We start from the raw sequence: 13,160 nt of genomic DNA on the forward strand, positions 1-13,160 counted from the left end.
CAGCTGCTTTAACTCTTTAACCGCTTTATGCGAGAAACATAGAGAGAGACTTCTTCGACACACCGTTGACTTCTTCGACACACCGTTGAAGATGGGGAACGTCTAGGTTACTATTGTAACCTCCATTACCTGATGAAACTGAACCGAGCCACTAATATGGTCGAACCTCATTCTCAGCTCTTCTGGGGCAAAAACCTGAATGGACAGACACATTTCCCTCCCTTTATAACCCGTATGTCCGGGGGCGGGACATGCAAATTATGTCTGCCAATTTCTCATTGGCCTTTTCTCAAGTTCAGAGATGCACGAGGCTCTCAAGAGAGACCCCTAGTGTCGCTTCTTCAACACAACGTCTCGTTCCCTCCCTCAGGAAACGGAGGTTACAATAGTAACCTAGACGTTCTGTTGAGGATTCCCCTACTCGAGCTGTGAGTTAAACACGCTGAACACTGGTTAAATTAACATATTTAAAACTATGGAGCCAGAAATATGTATATACAAAATACAATTCATAAATGCACAGCACAATTTACATCCTCAAAATCCGATTCATAAATACAAAGTGAGAGCACAGATATTTCCGAGATTGCCTACACAAATACATCTCACTTTAATAAATTCCAAATGTTTTCACAAATATGTTCTTGAATTAATTTGCATCAAATATGTGTGAATTGTTGAATCTGCATTTACAAATTGTCACATATGTGTTGATCGCTTTGAATTTGTGTGTGGCTATTTTTGAGACCTTCATGTCAAGATGTTATTCACATATAGTTATTTTTTTTTGGAGAAGTCGTCTTTAGCCAATCATATTGACCTTTTAATCCACCAATCATAACACGCTGTGCTAATCTGATTTAAGAAGTATAACGTTATGTTGTTTTGAGAAATGTGACTGCAATAGTGCACAGAGAGGGACATTTTCAGCGTTTCATTGCAGCAGACAACACTCCATGAGTAAGTAAAGCAGTCTTTCTATTGTATGTCTCATGACATTTTATAACACATAATATATTATGAGGTTTGTTTTTAATAAGTGTGGCATTTGCAGAGCTGCAAAGCTAATGCTAATGACTGGTAGCTGCACTTTCTGAAGAGAAGCCAGCTATCTTTAAAATGAAGAGAATCATATTTTAACTCTAGTGTTTGTAGGAAGGTCGTATTAATTACAGATAACAATAGAGTGGGGGAACACTGTGAATAATTCCTCTTTGCCATGGTTAAATAAATGTAAATATTTCATTGCGTTGAGCCGACCAGATGAACCAGTTGTTTCCATTGCTGACGGTCTTGTGCCATCTGCTCTGCATCCTCCACAGCAACTCCATGTTGTTGGAGGTCGCCCGCAAGGACGTCAAGCCATCGGGTGCGGGGTCTACCTCGTGGTCGTCTCCAGCCTGCGACTCTCGGATCAAACTGGAGAATGGCTCTTGTCGGGTGGTCAGGAGGCAAACGGAGGACATGGCCAAGCCAGCGGGTGCGACGTTGCGCAGCCAGGCAAGATGCTCTGGGCTGGCACGTGCGGGCTCTAAGCACTTGATTGGAAATCCGCTGGGGCCACCTGATCTTCTCAATGGTCCTGAGGGCCCTGCTATTAAATATTTCATTGGTTTCATTAAAACAACCAATGTTTTAAGTATGAAAAAATAGTTGAGCTATGTTTGTAGATTGAGAAGTGATCGTGGAGGGGAAAATGCATCTTTACTATGGAAATAAGGATATGGATAAGGAGATGTACTTATTTCCATAGTAAAGCTCTGACATTCCATCTGACATTCCATACACATCTTAGATGAGCTGCCCTTATGACAATTAAAGTACAAACAAAAACACAACTTCCCCTTCTGTCGCTCTCTTACGTTGTGTCAGAGAACGACACTAGGGGTCTCTCTTGAGCGCCGATATTCACCTCTGTACTATGAAAAAAGGCCAATGAGAGTTGGCAGCCAGTATTTGCATGTCCCGCCTCGGACATACGGGTATTTAAGCGCGCAAATACGGAGTTCATTCAGAAAATTTCTTCGAGCCGATGGTCGTGTTTGCAGTCTGCTGCGCTACTACACACCGAAGTTCCTGCTATCCTCTGCTGCATGCTGTTGGATTCTGCGGCGCACAACAGTGGCTTTCTCCTGGTTGCACGGCTGTGCACTTCCTGCCCCTGAGCGCATCGACAGTTGCAGATAGAAAGATCTCTCACGAGTCTTTCATTCATAAAAGAGTGATTTTATTTAAAAGAGTAATTTCCTCTAAAAGAGCAAAAACACAGCGGCGTTGAACGCCCTTTTCAGGACGCGTCTTTTTAAAGATGCCTTTCCGCCCCTGTGTTGTTTCTGGATGCGGTAGAGTACTCTCCGCTTCCGACGGCCACAGGCGTTGTCTCGTGTGTCTGGGCAGCGATCACACCGAGGCTGCGTTTATGGATGGTTCATGTTCTCATTGCGAGAACATGACCATGACAACGTTAGCGGTCACGGCTTGCTTACAACCGTAAGCAAGCCACTCCAGCCGCCCCGCGTCGCTCCTTCTTCCCACGGGATTGAGGACGATGCGGCTGGCGATGGAGGTGATTTGGGGATGGCAGCGGGTGCAGCTCCTCCGGTACGCCCTCGGACCACCCGCGCCCCAGCACGCCGTTGACTCCCGCCCCGCTCGAGGTGGCGGCGACTCGCCTCACAGCCAGTCTGCCTACTCTCTTGCGATGGAAGCAGATGAGTTCGCCGCGACATCGGAGGGCGTGGCTCTGACGCTGAGGGCTCCTCTGGGCTGCCACCTCGGGCTTGCACGCCCAGCAGGAGGCCGACGCGCAGATGTCCGATATGCTTTCCGGGCAGCCAATAGCGTGGGCCTGGATTGGAACCCTCCATCCTCCCCGCAGCCATCACGGCTAGACGATTGGTTTTGAGCGTGGGGCCGCCACAGCCTCGCCCCCAGTACCTTTCTTCCCGGAGGTGCATGATGAGCTGACGCCTTCGTGGAGAGCACCCCTCTCCACTCGCCGTGCCACCTGCTCATCCGCCCTCGCCACCCTCGACGGCGGAGCGCCACGGGTACACGGAGATCCCCAGGTGGATAGAGCTGTTGCGATCCATCTATGCCCCGAAGCACTACCACCTGGCGGGCCGCCCTGTACTCCCTTCCCGGTCCTGTAGAGCAACATCCTCGCCACCGCTGAGGCCTACAGCGCTACCGACGGCGCCGCTCCGCCCTGCATGCCATGGCTCTCCTGCAGGTCCACCAAGCCAAGGCATTCCGCAACATGCACGGGGTGGCCCTGATCCCGACACGCTGCAGGAACTGCGCTCAGCGACCGACCTCGCCCTGAGAGTGACGAAGGTCACAGCGCAGGCACTCGGGCAGGCGATGGCCACTCTGGTGGTCCAGGAACGTCAGCAATGGCTGGACTTGGTTGAGATGCGTGAAGCCGACAAGACTCGCTTCCTCAACGCCCCTGTCTCCCAGTTCGGCCTCTTCGGCGACACCGTGGAGGACTTTGCCCAGCAGTTCTCCCTGGTGAAGAAGCAGACGGAGGCCATTTCTCACATCATGCCGCGCCGCAAGCCTGCCGCCACGGCCCAGGCCCATCTGCTCGCCGAGGGCATCCTCCTGCGGCCAGAAGACCTTCTGCTCCGCCCCAACCTGGGCCCAGCTCTCAGCCCCAGCGTCGAGCAAACCGCAGGAAGCGTACTCCCCCTGCCTCACGGACCCCGTCGAGGACCCGGAAGGCTCCCAAACGTCCCTGAGACAGCGGACCCAGAGGACGAGAAGTTAGCTCCGGAGATGGTGAGACCGCTCCGTCCCCCAGTGGAGGGCCGGGAGGAGAATCTTGTGTGGCCTCCCGACGCTGCGTTACCTGTTCCGCACCGCTGCGAAGCCCTGCCGGGTACGTCCAAAATACTTGTCCCCTTGGTGCCCCTAGCACAGAGCGCAGAGGCATGGCTTTCTCTGCCCAGCTCGTCACGCTGGCTGCACCGGACCATTTGACTCGGTTACGCAATTCAGTTTGGAATAGGTGGGCGTCCTGGGCGTTCGTTCCTCCGCAGTGCACGGCGAACATGCCCTCTCCCTGCGCGAGGAAATCGCCTCCCTTCTAATCAAGGACGCGATAGAGCCTGTCCCTCCAACCGAAACGAAGAAGGGTTTCTACAGCCCTTACTTCGTTGTACCCAAGAAAGGCGGTGGCATACGACCGATCTCGGACCCTGTCCAAACTCCCGTTCAAAATGCTCACCCAGAAACAAATTCTATCTGGCGCTCGGCATCTAGATTGGTTCGCAGCGGTAGACCTGAAGGACGCCGTACTTTCACGCCTCAATTCGCCTCGACACCGACCCTTTCTACGGTTCGCGTTCGACGGCCAGGCGTATCAGTACAAGGTCCTCCCCTTCGCCTGTCTCTGTCCCTCGCGTCTTCACGAAGGTCGCAGAGGCGGCTCTTGCCCCGCCACGAGGAGCGGGCATACGATACTCAATTACCTCGACGATTGGCTCATTCTGGCCCCTCAGCAGGAATTACTATGCGACACAGAGACCAGGTGCTCGAGCACCTCCGCCGCTTGGGGCTTCAGGTCAACTGGGAGAAGAGCAAGCTCACCCCAGTCCAGAGCATCTCTTTTCTCGGTTTGGAGTTAGACTCAGTCTCAATGACAGCACGTCTCTCCAACGAACGTGCTCAGTCAGTGCTGGAATGCCTCGCTTCCTTCAAGCCAGGCACCGTGGTCCCGTTGAAACGCTTCCAACAGCTCCTGGGGCATATGGCATCCTCCGCGGCGGTCGCGCCACTGGGGTTGATGCATATGAGACCACTTCAGCATTGGCTCCAGACTCGAGTCCCGAGACGAGCATGGCGCCACGGCACGCACGGGCGTGGAAATTACCACTGCCTGCCTCCAAACCTTCAAACCCTGGACAGACCTCTGCTTTCTTCGGGCAGGGGTACCCTTGCAGCAGGTGTCCCGTCACGTTCTGGTTACAACCGACGCCTCAAATTGGGTTGGGGCGCGGTGCAACGGGCGCAAGAGTCGCAGGCCGGTGGAACCAAGGCTCGCTGCGCTGGCACATCAACTGCCTAGAGCTGCTGGCCGCTCGTCTTGCCCTGAAGAAATTTCTTCCGATGATTCGTGGCAAACATGTCCTGGTCAGGACAGACAGCACCACGGTGGTGGCTTACATAAACCGCCAAGGCGGAGCACGCCCCCACATGTCACAGCTCGCCTGCCGCCTCCTCCTCTGGAGTCAGCAGCGACTGAGTCGCTGCGCCACTCACATCCCCGCAACCTCAATGTGATAGCGGACGCGCTGTCAAGACAAACCTTGCCTGGCGGAGAGTGGAGGCTCCACCCCAATCGGTCCAGCTGATTTGGGACAGGTTCGGCAAGGCCCAGGTAGACCTGTTTGCCTCCCAGGAAACCTCCCATTGTCCGCTCTGGTATGCCCTCACAGAGGCTCCCTGGGGACAGATGCTCTGGCTCACAGCTGGCCCGTGGGGCTGCGCAAGCACGCTTTTCCCCAGTGAGCCTTCTTGCACAGGTGCTATGCAAGGTCAGGGAGGACAAGGAGCAAGTCACTCTGGTGGCCCCCTACTGGCCCAACCGACGTGGTTTTCGGATCTCACGCTCCTTATGACAGCCCCTCCCTGGCGAATTCCCCTGAGGAAGGACCTTCTTTCTCAGGGACGGGCACGCTCTGGCACCCGCGCCCAGACCTCTGGAAACTCCACGCCTGGTCCCTGGACGGACGCTGAGGGTCTAGCCGGCCTACCTTTAGCCGCCATAGACACTATTAACCAAGCCAGAGCCCCTTCGACCAGGCATCTTTACGCCCTGAAGTGGCGCCTGTTCGCGAACTGGTGTTCTTCCCGAGTCGAAGACCCGCAGAAGTGCGCAGTTAGGTCAGTGCTCGTGTTTCTTCAGGAGAGGCTGGAGAGGAGGCTGTCCCTCCACCCTCAAGGTGTATGTTGCTGCTATCGCGCCCACCATGACACGGTAGACGGCAAGTCTCTTGGCAAGCACCGACTTAATCGCCAGGTTCCTAAAAGGTGCCCGGAGGATGATTCCCTCCCGGCCTAACCTATTTCCCTCCTGGGATCTCTCGGTCGTCCTGAGGGGACTCGGAGACCCCCTTCGAGCCACTTGACTCAGTTGGACTCAGGGCCCTCTCTCAAGACTGCCCTGCTGATCGCGCCGCCTCCATCAAGAGGGTCGGGACCTGCATGCGTTCTCTGTTAGCGACGCCTGCCTGGAGTTCGGTCCGCAGACACTTTCGTGATCCTAAGACCGCGACCGGCTACGTGCCCAAGGTTCCTACCACACCCTTCAGGGATCAGGTGGTGAACCTGCAAGCTGCCCCGGAGGAGGCAGACCCAGCCCTCTCACTGCTGTGTCCGGCACGTGCCTTACGTATTTACCTGGACCGCACACAGAGCACCAGACGCTCTGAGCAGCTCTTCGCCTGCTTTGGGGACAGCAGAAAGGGAACGCTGTCTCCAAGCAGAGACTCGCCCACTGGGTTGTCGATGCCATTTCCCTGGCTTATCACACCCAGGCCGTGCCCCCCTTTGCGGGTCCGAGCCCACTCCACCAGGAGTGTTAGCGTCCTCATGGGCACTGGCTAGGGGCACTGCCCTAGCAGACATTTGTAGAGCTGCGGGCTGGGCAACACCTAACACTTTTGCGAGATTCTACAATCTCCGAAGTTGAGTCAGTTTCGGTCCCGTGTTCTCTCAGGTACCGAGCCTGTAGAACTCGGTGACACGCCGACGATCTGACCGGTGGATCGCTTGCACCCAGCGCTCTTCCCCTAACCAGGGAAACAGTGCGCCTTCTTCCCAGGAGATCCCAGGCTTGGGACACTGGTTGGCTCCTCCCCTAGCTCCTTGCGGGTCGCAGTTCTCATGGAGGGACTCACCGACCCAAACCACTGCGTGGTACCGCTAGCTACCCTGTACTGGTATAGGGGCCCCACAGGTAAGGCCTCCTGCTCGGACTCCCCTGTGTGTAAAACCACGGTTCTGTCCCCTCACGTGAGTTGACGCCGTGTTTCCCTTAGGCAGTCACAGCTGCCTCAGGTGCCGTGCTGTATGCTCCCTCTCTGAGGCTGGTGCTACCACCGCGACTACTGTTCCACATAAGGCCTAGGTATAGGCCATGCGATGTATGTGCCACTCAAATTTGCCTCCCTCCGGGTAGGTGTGGCCTCCGAGGGTCTTCCCCACCCTACCAAGGGCTAAGACCCCTTCCCTCAATCGCGTAAGGGCCCCGGCCGTAGTTGCTCTATGCAGAAACATAGAGAGAAAAGAGGCCCAGCCAGGCTGGCCCGCTCCCATGTTGGCGTCGTCACCTTGTTCCCTCCTCCGGGTAACGATAAGGAATCCTGATGGCTTAAATGGGGCATTGGGGAAGGGTACGCGCGGCTGATACAGTTGGTCGCTCTGCACGTAGGAATACCTGCTCGCTCCTGTATCAGCGGATCACGTACACGGCTCAGCGCATGGCGCTTTTAAGTGGACCCCTAGTGTCGCTCTCTGACACAACGTAAGAGAGCGACAGAAGGGGAACGCCTAGGTTACGTATGTAACCTCAGTTCCCGATGGAGGGAACGAGACGCTGTGTCCCCCTTGCCACGCCGCTGAGCCGAGCCCCTGTTGTGGCCGGACCATTTCCGCTCCTCAGAAAAATCCTGAATGAACTCCCGTATTTGCGCCGCTTAAATACCCGTATGTCCGGGGCGGACATGCAAATACTGGCTGCCAACTCTCATTGGCCTTTTTTCATAGTACAGAGGTGAATATCGGCGCTCAAGAGAGACCCCTAGTGTCGTTCTCTGACACAACGTCTCGTTCCCTCCATCGGGGAACTGAGGTTACATACGTAACCTAGACGTTAAGCTGTCAGCACACCAACATATAAATTAAATCATCTCTGATTATGAACACTTTCTACGAACTGAAAACATAAGCTGTGCTACTTCTACATTTTCACCTCCATGATCAATTCTACAAAGCATTATGATGTATTAAAGTTACCCATAATTGATTATGGACTAGCAGGTCAAGCAGAGATAAGCAGTGTTGTGTGACCAAAGTAAAGGTTGGCAAATAAGATTTTATTTTAATACATACTGTTATCTCAGTGAAAACCCATGTTTACTCAGCCTCAATTGTTTGCTAACTTTAGGTACATTATCTGTAGAATAAATATTAACAGGTGGGGATGTAAATTCATGCGAGAATGCTTCTTTAAAGACAGATAGCACAAACAAGAAAAATCAGAAAAATCTTACCTTTCACGAATAACTGTTCCCCCAAAGATTATAATGTTGTACCTAATAAAACATGACAACCCAAGAAATAAATTGTTCACAAACAGGACACACACTCCCAGTAGTTTGGCAACACATTTCAGAGGTAACCCAAGTTATTCAGTTTTCCCTACTCTTGTGTTACCTGTGATTACTACAACCTTCCTTTCGCTGGCTTCTCTTCAGAAAGTGCAGCTAGCAGTCATTAGCATTAGCTTTGCAGCTCTTCAAATGCCACACTTATTAAAAACAAACCTCATAATATATTATGTGTTATAAAATGTCATGAGACATACAATGGAGACTGCTTTACTTACTCATGGAGTGTTGTCTGCTGCAATGAAACGCTGAAAATGTCCAGTGTAAAGGGGTTAATGGAAAGGAGGAGGCGAGAACCGGCTTGACATTTTATAAAACATGTTTTCTGTGAATGAACAAAGTATGAAAAAAGTACTTTACAAATTTTTTTTGAACCCAGTTGATTTTTATAATGCTGAATTATTATTGTGGATTATTTTATTATTTTGAGGGTTATATTTGTTTTAGCCTATGCAACAGATTGCAGCATCCCATTATTTTTTCCACAGATTAATTGATTTTCAATGATAACTTTTAAACTTTTAAAGTCTGGCCAACCATGAGCTCCGAGGTTGTTCATCGATGGTATAGGCTATGCCTTTTTTTTTACATCAAATGTTGTGATTCTCTATAGTGTGTGCAAAATTGCCTGCACAATTTTTCAGTCATCTGGGTTCTGTAAGTATATTTCCTATTCATTGTTTCCATGGGCTTTTCATAAAATCCTTCATAAAAGAGTTCTAAGACATGAGTAATTATCCTGCTGAAAGAGGCCACACTCATACGAATACTATTGCCATGAAGGGATATACTTGGTCTCAACAATGTTTAGGCAGGTGGCACGTGTTAAATTGACATCCACGTGGACCCAGGGTTTCCCAGCAGAACATTGCCTAGAGCATCACACTCCCTCCACCAGTCTGTCATCTTCCCAGAATGCATCCTGGGGCCATCTCTTCCCCAGATAAACAGCACACAGGTAAATAGCCGTCCATGTCATGTAACATAAAACGAGACCAGGCAACCTTCTTCCACTGTTCGAATGTGTAGTTCCTATGCTCACATACCCATTGTAGACGCTTTCAACGGTGTACAGAGGTATTCATGGGCACTCTAACTGGTCTGCAGATATGCAGCCCCATACGCAGCAGGTTGCGATGCACTGTGTGTTGTGACACATTCCTCTCGTAGCCATCAATAAACTTTCTGTGATTTGTGCCACAGCAGACCTTCTGTCGGTTTGGACCAGATGAAGGATAGCCTCCGTTGCCCTTGTGCATTGATGAGCCTTGGCCGCCTAACACTCTGTCGCCGGTTTGTGGTTTGTCCCTCCTCGGACCACTGTCAATAGGTACTGACCACTGCTGACCAGGAGCACCCCACAAGCCTTACAGTTTCAGAGATGCTCTGACCCGGTCATCTGGCCATAACAATTTGGCTCTTGGCAAAGTCACTCAGGTCTTTACTTCTGCCCATTCAACACGAGAAAATATTGTTCACTTACCATCTAATCTACCCAGACCTTGACTTGTGGCCTTGTTAGGAGATAATCAACGTTATTTGCTTCACTTGGAGTGGTCATAATGTTTTGGCTCATTGGTGTATGCATAGTTTGAGGGTGAAAAGGGTGGCTTTACAGACTTACCATTGCGTTGTCATTTTAGATATTATGTTTAATCAAAATATCATATCGTTTATCATAAAATATAATTATAGACCATTTTACCCCATGTTTTGTCACCCCAGATAGCAAAAAATGTCCGCACGGCTTCTTTTTGCCGCCGTCCCCAAGCTGTCGGCTATAGGTGCGTCCCACTGGCGGGGATGAAGCGTTTGCCGCCGAATTCGTCACTCCCATTTCTTGCGAGATGCCGCCGGCGGTCAGACGGCGGGCCGCCCGCTTCATTTTCTCTGACGGTTGCCTCGCGGCAATCGATCACGTCGGCCGGCGGCAAGCCGCTTTGAAATAGCCTACAAGGACAGCTTAGACTCTCAAAATCGACCAGCCATGTTGGCTATTATTATTTTTTGCTCCAAAGCCATTAGGGTTTATAACAGATTCTTGACTCTTGATTCCATGATAAGGTATAGGTTTAGGAAATGACATTTAAATTACTTTGAAACTCTGAAGCGATTATACAGTAATATATGTAAAATATATTGAATTATTTATGCACAGGTGAAAATTGTTTACATTTCTTTGATTGATGCACATTGAGACATGCAATAAACCAAAAATAATTCCTTTTTGTAAAACTTACTTGGCAATAAATATCTTTCTGATTCTGATTAGGTTTTAAAATAGATATTTAATACAGGGTATGAACAATTTAGCAGAATAAATTGATGAAGTTAGACTTTTCACCAATGCCTGTATCAGTGAACAGTGAAAGACATCTGCAACATGGCCAAAATATCAGGTATACTTTAATTATTTTTTATTAATTTGCAACCATGGTGATATCTATCATAAACATGAAAATCCTGTTTTGACGTGAAGGATAAACTCAATGAAAAGCTGAAATTATCCTCTGGTTTCACAGTTGCGTAGAAATTTCGTTTATGTCTACATTTTTTCCAACCTCGATTTTTTTGTTATTTTACCTTTTACAGGTTTTGCAATTATGACCTGTACAAATGTTTAAGAAAGTGTTAAAGTCCCTGTAAAGGCAATAAAAAAAAATCTAAACGCATTATAAATGTTAAAAATTGCTAAAACACATGACAAAGACTGAACTGTGAAGTTCCGCTGTCGCCATATCTGTTTCCGGTTTACTTGCGCGTCGCCCAAAATGTCTTTTTACTCAATGTCTCCAGAATCTTCCGAAAATGAGATGTTCATCGCATTGTTGATGCCTGGTCCCCTGCTCCGACAAGCAAGAGGGACAAGGGCTTTAAACTCTACATATCGAGTTATCTGCACAACTACAAGGGTAAGTATTTTAATCTAATGTGGTGTGCCGGCAGATAGCGGCTAAGCTAGTTCGCCACGTGTTCATTTTTAATGTAACGTTAGTATAGAAGCTTGTTTTTCTTAGTTTTAAAGCAGACTGTTTGTTAATTTTTGTGATAATTGTGATATCAATTATATTAACTTGGTCTCCTCTCAGTTTCTAATAAAGATCAGGACACCGGTGAAGTCACTGTCAGGGCATTGTGTTACAGGTCCATGAGAAAATCAGAATCAGCTTTATTGCCAAGTATGCTTACACATACAAGGAATTTGTCTAGGTGACAGGAGCTACCAGTCAACAACAATACAAACAATACCAAAAACAGCAGCAAGACATAGGTAATTAAAAACAATAAAGAACACAAAATAAATAATTATACATATACGTACATACACTCACCTTCATACATACCCACATACACACACGTAGTGCAAATCTAATACAATCTGTATATAAAGAACAAAAACAGTATATTATGTACAGAGCAATGTAAGTAAAAGCAGATAAACCTCACAGTTTGAGTGTATGGTGAAGCTAGAATTGATAAGACCGCAGTTACAGGCTTGTTACTTTAATAGCCCGATGTTCCTGGGGACTTCGGCTAAGGTTATTCATGTTTAATGTAACTCAAATCAAATGAAAACAGTTATTGTAGGCAGGTAAGTTTCCCTAGCTGGTCCCCTCTGTGTAAAATGCGTTCTTATTCAAGTTTTCAACTCAGTCATTCGTTTAAGATGCAATCTTGTGTTATAAGTATTAGGCTATCATGATTATACAGTGAGCAAGCTATATAAATAAGTATTTAATATAATAAAAGTGTAGAGCAACAACCGAGGGTGTAAGGTAAAGGCTGAATATTGTAGATTTATTACAATATGTTGCATGTTTGAATTAAAATACCTGTGGATATGCAACTTCCCACTAATGAAAGTTTTATTCAAAAGGAGCACACACTCTACAAAGGCCTGACTGGAGATTTGCCTGATCTATCCGTCCTTCAGGTGAGTAGGGATATAACAATAGCACATTTCACTGTACAGTATGATATATCAACCAAAATCTGTATACCAATATTTCATTTTCTTTTTCCTCCCCTTTTACAAACAAATATTCTGCTTCAAAGAAAATTGATGAAATTGATGAAATTGATGTTATCATAAGGGTTCTTCATTATGAACTTGTATGCCATGCATAACATACTGTGGATAGAAATTACAGGGAAAGTTACTGGTATGATAATTGTGGTTATATTATATTACTATTATATTTAGTGTATTGCTAATCAATATATTGTTACTTCCCAGATGACAGCGGCTCGCTTCAAGAGCAGGTGAAGCAAGTTGGGACAATGTTGAAGACATTTGCTCGCACTGGGCAATCAGGTACAACTTGCAAACAACACCTGTGGTTGTTGGTTTAATTCCCACTGGGGCCACCTGTACATGTAGTAGACCTAGATATAAATGTCATATTTTACTAGTTGAAGGACCAGGACTGACTACTTTATTCTTTTATTCTGGGAACCCCTGTAGGTGCAGATCAAACCCTAATGCTGCGACGTCTTGGAATTTGGCGATGTTGTGCGTAGCATGGACGACAAAATGCTATGCTGCAACATTTCAGTGCCAATGTGTCTGTTGGAGAGTTATCCCTGCCAGGGGATCTGTTACTCCCCCCTAGACACCCAGGAACATTTGGCGTTGCTTGACAACAGTTTGAGGCAGGATAAAGAGCTCCAGCAACGATTTGTAAGTGTGCCGATTTCGTTTATAATGGTATAGGGTAATCTAAAAAGTACAATTAAGATCGTACACTGCATATTCTACAGTCT

General features: G+C 48.4%; 1 long non-coding RNA gene across 1 annotated transcript; it reads left to right on the top strand.

Moving 5' to 3' along the window:
• The first annotated feature begins 12,011 nt into the window (after positions 1–12,011).
• Positions 12,012–12,903, top strand: LOC127656292 (uncharacterized). Its single transcript, XR_007972145.1, has 3 exons — positions 12,012–12,330; positions 12,634–12,711; positions 12,862–12,903. It is a non-coding gene; the product is annotated as an uncharacterized LOC127656292 (long non-coding RNA).
• Positions 12,904–13,160: the final 257 nt, after the last annotated feature.

Source organism: Xyrauchen texanus, chromosome 15 (genome assembly GCF_025860055.1).
Source record: "Xyrauchen texanus isolate HMW12.3.18 chromosome 15, RBS_HiC_50CHRs, whole genome shotgun sequence".
Lineage (NCBI taxonomy): Eukaryota > Metazoa > Chordata > Actinopteri > Cypriniformes > Catostomidae > Xyrauchen > Xyrauchen texanus.